Genomic DNA, 9269 nt, shown 5'->3' on the forward strand with positions numbered 1-9269 from the left:
TTTTTTTTTTTTTTTTTTTTTTTGTAGTATCAGGGATTGAGCCTGGGACCTTGTGCTTGCGAGGCAGGCTGTGGCACCACTGAGCTAAATCCCTAGCCTGCTTCAGTGTAGTCTTTGATTACCACTATTAATTATAACTTTTAGCAGAATTATCATATTTCTTTTTATTTATTATTTTGCTTTTTGAGACAGGTCTTACCAGGTAGTCCAACTTGGCCTTGAACTCTCTATACAGCCTAGGCTGGCCTCACATTCCCAATCCTCCAGTTATTTGAGGTTTCCACTGGGATTGCAAGCACATACCACCGCAGGTCAAATTTGCTAGCTTCTATTTCATAGTGAAAACTGGCAGAATGGGTAAGAAGTATTAATCAAACATAGCTTAGTAACTTAGAATAACTCATGGATATACTCATATAGCCCCCATTGAGTCACATATACCAAATTTCCTATCTTTTAAAATTTGTAAACACAAACATTAATGTGACTAATAGATGCATTGGCTATAACAAGCAAAGTGTATATGCTGAAAATATATTGGGTGGTCAAATTTCAATATTCTATTTTATGTTAAAGTTATCAAGGTGTGCAAGTTTATCCATTAAATAATTTAAAAAATAAGAATAGTCCAAGGTTCATTCAAATTGCAAAGATACTTTCTGGGACCATTTATTCCTAGAATAATGCTTTAGATGCCTTCAAAATTGTCTACATTCCCCATTCTCCCTCTTCCCTCTAGAAAAAGGGTTATACATTTTTTTTTTATGTTAAGCAAGTGGGTAATCACATTTTTGTGATTTTCCTCTCTACTGTGATTTCTCCAGGAACCTAAAGGTGTAAACCAATAAATAACTGTTTGCTTCAGGACATTTCCGAAAGACAATTTATCCATATAATTTCTTCATTTGGCCAAGCGTCTTTTCTTATCAGGATAACAGATAGCTTATCTAGAAAATAGGTAGATTATTTTAAAATAAAATTACCTAAAAATAAATAAAATTACCTAGCAAGACTCATGTCAGGAATTTGGCCTTCCTGTATCTCCTGACTCTCAACTATTATATCATGGGGTGTCTCCCAGCTCGGTTAGTCTCCTGTCTTGACAGCGACACTTAAACCACTAAAATCCAGCTGCCCACACCCTGTAAGTATTGTCTTCTCACCTTATTTTGAGACATTACTCCTAGAATCTCTCCTTACTGTAGTGAGTCTGATTAATTTGGATCAATGAGCAGACTTCATCCGTGTTTGCTGCTATAATTGAGAACTGTGTGGTGATATTGCTATGTGGCCAATTCACACACATTGGTGACCCACTTCCCCCAAGAGTCGTGGAGTTGTTTTCAACCGAAAAGTTCCTGAAAAGCCAAGTCTGTAAAAGAATTACCTTCACAATGCGGACTCCTGCCTCAATTCAAGCCTTGTGTTCTTATGCTTCTGATCTCTCCGTAAGAATTTTTAAGCCTAGCTTTCAATGTTCAATTTCTTTTTTTTTTCTGAGAATTTTGTGAATACTAGAGTTATACAAGTGCTTGTTTTTCTCTATAAAAAAATCAGAGTGCAACTAGATGTGAGTCTTTATAATTTAATTTATTTATATGCTTCATAGTTGCAAAAAATGTCAAACTCGTATAAGAGGTAAAGGTTTTTTGAGATTAAAGACATACAGTTCTACCGAGAGCTTGCAGTTTCTGTTCTATAATCTTATATAAGTCAGTGATGAATCCAGCACCATAAAAACCGCTTGGGCTGGTCCAAAAGAGGAGTTTTACTTTCAAGGAATATAAGAAACTTTTTTTCTTTATCTTTGGTACCAGGGATCGAACTCGGATCCTTGCGCTTACAAGGCAGGTGCTGGAACCACCGAGCTAAATCCTGGCCAAACTTTCTTGATTGAGTTGTATTCACACATACTCAAAAAGACAAAAACTAGAGTAATCAGATTTTTCAACATCACTCATCTAAAATACACTTATCCTATATATCCCAAGAGAAATCAGCAAGTAATTACACCATAAAATCAGATTCCCAAATACTGCTGTCACCAATTTGGGAAAACTTTCTGGCTGCATACAAACAGACTCAGATAATACATGAGGTGCTTTCTTAGCTATGAAATCAGTATTGTACCCACCTCTCCCTGAGTCTGACCGTGGAATTACAAAAAACATGTATATTTGAATACTCTCATCCAAGAGCCAGAAAAAAAGAAACAAAAGCTCCTACAGATTATCCAGTATACTCGGTGTACTCGCAGAACAACTTAGATCCTTTTAGTATCAAATAGTTTACATGGGAAGTAGGATGGCGAAGGCAGTATTTAGGAATCTGGCTCTGTGGATTCCTAATCATTTGGTGATGTCTCTCTGATGACCCTGAATATTAAGACATGACAGCAGGTAACTGTTGAATATATTAAAATAATTATTCTTAAAAAGGTAACATCATGGCTGAAGTTGTAGCTCAGAGGTAGAGCAACAGACTTAGCATGCACAAAGCTCTGGTTCTATCCCCAGGATCAAAATAAAAAGGCAAAATCATTATTTTCCTACTAATTTACAAATAAATGTGTGTCACAGATTTAATCTAACTCAAGAGGATACAGTGAAATGGTACAAGTTCAACAGAGATTTACTTATTTATTGCTTCCTATTGACCACAGAGTTTAGGAGCAAGTTGATCGATTCTCACTCAGTTCAGTGTACCTGCCATCTATTTAGTGGGCTTTCTCTTTTAATTTTAATTTTATTTTCAACTTTTACTTTTTTGTTTTAGTTTACATTTGCAGTAGATCACATTCCTCATGGGGATCTGGTACATGTACATAATGTCTTAATTCTTTTTTGCTTGCTTGTTTTTGAGACAAAGTCTTGCTCTGCTTGAGCTCACTATGTAGCCCAGGCTGCCTTCACACTCCCAGCAATCCTCCTGCCTCAGCCTCCCGAGTGTCGGGACATATGCCACTATGCCTGGCTACAGAATATTGTAATTCTTATTTTATCCCCTTCCCCTGTGGCTCTGCTCCCTTCATCTCTCGGTCCCCTCCCATTTGCAAAATATATATTTTTCTATTTTCTATTATCTGTCTTTTATTTTGCTCTTTGTTTATGCTTTGCATTTGTCATGTAAGAGGAACTGTGCTGTGTTTATGCTTGTGTGTCTGATTTATTTCACTTGACATTATGGTTTCAAGGTATATATCAATTTTCCTGCAAATGACTGAAGTTTACCTTTCTTTATGTCAAAGTAGTACTCCATTGTGTATAAAATTTACACTTTTTAATCCATTCATCCATTGCTAGACATGTAGGCTGCTTCCAAGATTTAGCTATTATGAATTATGCTGCTATAAATATAGTTATGCATGTATCACTGTAATATTATGTCTTTAACTCTTACAGGGAGATACCTAAAAGGGGAGTAGCTGAGCCAGATGGAATTTCTAGTTTTGTTTTTTTGAGGCATCTCCATAATGATTTCCATTGTGGTTACACTAGTTTACATTCCTGCCAACAATGTAGAAGGGTTTCTTCTTCCTTGCTACCTGTGAGTACTTTTTATTGTTTGATTTCTTGATGATGGCCATTCTCTCTGGAGTAGGACGGACTCTCAGTGTTGTTTTAATTTGCATTTTTGAATGACTAGCGATGTTGAGCATTTTTTCATATATTTATTGATCGTTGGTTCTTCTGAGAAGTTTCTATTCATTTCAGTTGTCCACTATTTGAATAGGTATTTTATTTACTTTAAGTTTTTTGTTCTTTATATATTCTAGATAATAGTCTTCCATCTAGGGAGCAGCTGGCAGTTTTATTTTTCCCATTCTGTAGGTTGTCTCTTTACTCTTCAACAGATAATTTAAAAAATTAAAAATCAGGACTATTTTTTAATATTCAACTGGCTTCATGTGGCCAGTTGAGAAAAGAGAAGTCTATTTTTATGTACTTGATCAAGAATCATTTATGAACACACACAAATAATTTTAGAAGGAAATTTTATAAGGGAAAATCCTAAAGCGAACCAACAGTGGGTGACATTCCTCAGTATCTTTTTCCCCTAGCATAGGCTTGGTAGATGAATAGTCTGAATTTTTAAAAAAGGTAGGAAAAGGAATGGAAAAAATTTTATCCCATTTCTGAAAGCTTTGGTGAAAAGACAGTTACGTAAACAGTGATCCTTTTCATATTAAAGATATGAACATCAGATGGTACTGGGGATTGAATATACGGCTCTTGCACTGCGCTACATCCCCAGCCCTTCTTCAAATTTATTAATTTTGAAAGAGTTTGTCCCTAAATTGTCTGGGCTATACTCAAACTTGTGATCCTCCTGCCTCAGCCTCCCAACGTGCTGGGATTACAGGTGTGTGCCACCACACCTCAGATTCTTTCTTTAGAGCTAAATTACAGTTTGCTTAGTTTAAGGTAATCTGAAGTTAAGTAAGGCTTATATCAAAGATTATTCTCAACTAGTCAACTTGATGTTCTGGTTTTCCATTCTAGCTGAAATTAGTATAATCTGTGTTTATTCTGTAGATATGCATTAGTACCGATTTTTGTTTCATACTTAAGAAAGAATACAGGAGGAAAAAAGGAAATAGGAAAAAGAGGTGAGAAAGGAAGAAAGAAGCGGGAAGGAGGTAGAAGAGTAGAAAGAAGAGGGGAGAAAAGAAAATTAGACAACTAAAGCAAAGAGGGGGGGAAGAACCAGAGGGAGGGAGGAAAGAAAAGAAAAGAGAAAAGGAGAGGAAGATCATCAGTGGTGACCCTGAATCTAGTACCAGTCTGGTCACGAGGGTGCTACAGAAGTGTTAGTCCTGGGATATCCTTTTCTGTTTTTGAGCACTGAGTAGCAACCTTCTTTAAACTTGCCAAGGAAGGGCTAAGAATAGCCAGCCACTCAAGGCTTCCAATTGCCTTGCTGGTTCTCTCCTATTCCAGGCCAGCTTCCCTGTCCTACTTATTGTCTGTCTGTTAAAGGGTTGTAGAGAGAAGGTATGGAGAAAGAGAACCAGCTGTCAGAGGTGAGTGATTGCCAACTGCTTTCTGCAGAGTGGAACTGGGCAGATGTCCCCTTGTCAGGGGAGCATTTGTTAGCCCCTGAAGCCCAGGGACGGGAAATAGGAGAGAATCACCCACAGAGACTGGGTGAATCTTCAAGAAAACAAGACCGTAGTCTCTTTTCTTTCCAGTCATCTGCTTTGCATGTGCTTGTGGATCCACCTCTGTGTTGTATCAACATAGAGGAAAAAGTGAACAAAAAACAAAAAACAAAAAAAAGAGAAAAAGTCTGAATAAATGGGATAAGAGATAGTTTAGATAGAAAATGTCCCCCAAATCTCTCATGTGTTCAGAGGTGGAGGCGGAGCTTCCTGCAGGAGACTGGTCATGATATTTTTTTAAAGGTGAGCAATCACGGATCCCAGCTGAATGCGTTATTAGGAGGTGGGTGGGTCACCGGGGGCGTGATCTGGAGGGAGGGGGCGTGTTCTTGTCTCCTGCTCCCCCCATCCCTCTGCTCCCTGGCCGCCCTCAGGGGAACAGTTTTCTTCTGCTATGCCCTTTCAGCACCGCCCTCTTTGCTTTCGAGGAAACTGTGGTCTGAACTGTGAGCCAAATAAACCTCTTCTCCTTTAAGGTGTGGGTGTGAGGCACATATTGTGTCCCAGCACTGGGAAAGCCGACTAATACAGTTGGTGAGGTAAAATGGACAGTGAGAGAGGGGACTTCTGGCACCATGGGCAGGAGCCACATAACAGCAGGCCACACGGCCATGGCAAAAATTTTAATGGCAATTTTAAAAATTATTTCAAGCATTTTCTTGGCCTTTGCATCCATGTAGAAGACTCTGGATTTACTAACCTTATTTTATTTCATGGATCACACATATCATATAATTCTGAATAATTTTGGTCTCGGTGCTAAGAAATTACTAAGATCTCTCACATTTGTTTTGTTATGATCTTTTGGTACTACTATATCTACATAGTTGTCAAAAATTCACTTGTGCTGTTCTGGCTTTTATCTCACCAAGCTCTTCATACACAAAGATTAAATCCTTGCCCATTATATGTACATATTCAAGTACACAATTATATGTGTATATATTGAAGTACATAATTATAATTGGCATCTGTGGCCTGAAGAGTATATCTGTTTGCTGGAAGATTAAAATAGTAAGTCCAAATGTAGTTATAAATAGTTCATACAAATCATGCCAAGAGAAAGCCACTAATTTACTAGCAGATAGAAAATGTGTAGAAGATAATAAAAACATGGCAGCTAAAAGTTCTGCTCTTTGATGTTTATGATTTAAAACCCAGAACAGGAAACCTTTTCTCCTTAGAATTAGCTTGAAACTCCAGGGATAGGAATCTTGGCCAGGAACTGCACACTTTGACCCTCATTAGAGTCCACATTAAAGAATGCACAGATTGCATTAAACGTGTGCTCAGCCGTCTTGTAGCAATGATCCTGGTTTCTTCTCTAATACGAATTACTGGCTTCTCAGCGCAATCCTTATACTTCTACCTACTGTACTTTACACTTATGCAGATGGTCACTCTGAATCCAACATGTTACCTTTTAGTTCATCCTGGAACACATAGTATTGTAGCTGTCTTATGGAAGAAACAGAAAAAATTTTCAGTATGAAAATACCTCCATACAGCTGATGATAAATGAAGGATTATGACTAGTATATCAATTATTGCAGTCATTATTATAGAAGTATATCTCCTTGGGTTCTTATGGGAAATTACTTTCTTTGGCACATTCTTGGGAATTATTTCCTGTGTTCCATTGGCTTTGTGGGATGACAATCTAGGATGATGGATGCAGTTCTATTGTTTTGTTAGAGTACGCTGTAAATGCTCTTAACACTCCTTGTTTGAGTGCATATTATATTCTCTTTGAATATTATCTGAGAATATGATTCATAGTTTAGTCTTAATGTTATTGAAAAAAATCACTTAATGAATAAGAAGGAAGCTTCTTCTGGTAGAAAGTCATAAAGAACAGAACAGGTAATTCTTGTTCTAGTCCTCATTCAACTGAAACATAGCCTATGGCAAATTAATTCAGGTATAGTATCCACTTCTTCATCAATAACTTATTTTTAAATTCTCCTTTAGTTTGAGATTCCTAATATCTTGCAATATGCAGTATTAACTAAATGTTCGTTAGGAAACTTAAAATCCTGTCGATGGGACAAAATTTAAATATAAAGATTAGGGAAAATGTGCAAGCAAGTGCTAACTCGTGGTGTATTAGTGAGGAATACTAAAAAGAGAAGTCCATTGACTCGATCAAGCAAATGGAGGTTGTTTCCGAAAGTGTTAGGTGCTCTCAAAACCAATTGGAAGCAAGTTAGGGGTCCAGGCTTGGGGGCGGGAGGACTCCAGGGAGCTCTGAAGAGCAGAGGAGCAGAGGTACTAGCACTGTGTGAGGCAGGGGCAGTCTCAGGAGGCTTTTGCTGTTGTGTTGTTGGCATTGTTTTGTGCATCGACCGTTCCTTTTCATTTCTTTCGCTCTTGCCTCACTTGCTCACTTTCACTGTGTTGAACAGGAGCTTTCAGTAAGCCAAGGTTCAGTCACATGTCCACCCTCTGACTATACTTCAGACAGGAGCCTTGCAAAGCAGCTACCTTCAATTACTCTCTAACTGGAACCATCCACAAACAGGAAACTATTCCTTATGAGGTTAGAGAGCAATTAAGATATAAAATTGCTAATGATGAATGTCTACCCTTGTATTCACAGACTACAGAAGAGAGTTCACTTTGGAGTTACTGAGAGACCTTATGAAAGAAGTTGGGTAACTAGAAATCGAGATGAGCTCAATGAAGGGGGATTAAAAATGCCATGCCAAAGAAAGGAAGAACCAAACCAAGAAAAATTTATCTAAGCCATGTGAGTTCAGTCTACAAGACTTTAAATATCATGCTAAGTCAGCCACATAGCATCTTTTAGTTCTCAGAGGGGCATTCTAGCTGCTCTTGTGAAAGAGTAGTAATTTGTGGCACAGTATATTCCCTAAAACTAGCAAAATTTTATCTTCTCATCATTTTGCTTTCACTTTTTTTCCAAAGGCATCTTTAAAATGCGCATGCATATTCCTCAGGACACTGAGGAATTTGTTTCTTCGGTTTCCTCACTCACTGAGAGGATAACCATCCCCTGCATTATAGAAACAACAAGCACACAGCACTATATGTTGAAGATACAGTTAGTCGTAAGAAATCATACACTTTTGTTATGGATATCATTTGTATGACATTTTTCTTCCCCATTTCGTTAAGATTTTTAGCAATTGATTTGAATAAGGTAGCATATCCAAAAACACTGTCTATAGTTTCTACTAATAAAAGTTTTTATAATAAAAGCATTAGTTTCCACTAATAAAAGCATTTATGATAAATGCTTTTCTTTCTATAGGGCTAGTGGGTATACATGACAACGGCAATTCCTTGATTAATAGGTTTCACAAGGTACTGATGACCGATAGAACTACAGAAGACTTCTGTGACTGATGCATTTGAGTTGAATGAGAAATCTCTTTTATTTATAATGCAGTTAGAATTGAGGCCTTCAGATGTTATTTTAACTTCACAGACAACACCCCAGTGTTTAATGATAGCAACACGAGGAAAAACAATGGCCCCTGCCTGTCTCCACATAATTTCAAATAAATGCATAAAATCTACCCCCAGTGTAACATTTTCATGAATATAAACTTGGGGATTCCCGTGTGCTGAGTGTGTATATTAGGGACCCAATAAGCATCAGTTGATTTAATTCAAAATGCATCTGGGGGCCTGGGATTTAGCTTAGTGGTTCCGCCGCCTTTCTTGCAAGCACAGGGACCTGAGTTCGATATCCAGAACCCTCCTCCCCCAAAATGCATCTGGAACCTGATAGAGAAGGGCTTCTTCATTCTAGTTGCCAATAAATCACATTCCTATTATTTGTTTGTAGTTGTTCTGTAAAGCAGGGATGTCACTTTTCTTCAAAAATAGTAGGAAGAACAAACAATCCTCTAGTTACCATGAGTAAACAGACAAAATATATTTACAAATCTGTCTGTTTTCAGATGTCCCTGATAGAGAAAATTTATGCAGGAAAAGATTTTGTATATCCTTATCAAAACTATCAAAACTGGCTATATATATATAAAACTATATAACTATAACTATATATATATATATAAAATTGCAAAAAGCATCTAAATCTGGAATATTTAAAAAACTAGTATCTTTTATGTATTGTCTT

At 37.3% G+C, this 9269-nt stretch overlaps 1 long non-coding RNA gene across 1 annotated transcript in view; it reads left to right on the plus strand.

Moving 5' to 3' along the window:
* The window catches only part of LOC104847864, a 14703-nt gene that overhangs the window by 4618 nt on the left and 816 nt on the right, over positions 1-9269 (plus strand). The window contains exon 2 of the long non-coding RNA XR_776254.2: positions 7761-7910. This is a non-coding gene — a long non-coding RNA (uncharacterized LOC104847864). The remainder of the gene's footprint in view (positions 1-7760; positions 7911-9269) is intronic.

This window comes from Fukomys damarensis, unplaced genomic scaffold (assembly GCF_012274545.1).
Source record: "Fukomys damarensis isolate Sample0158 unplaced genomic scaffold, DMR_v1.0_HiC HiC_scaffold_4, whole genome shotgun sequence".
Classification (NCBI taxonomy): domain Eukaryota; kingdom Metazoa; phylum Chordata; class Mammalia; order Rodentia; family Bathyergidae; genus Fukomys; species Fukomys damarensis.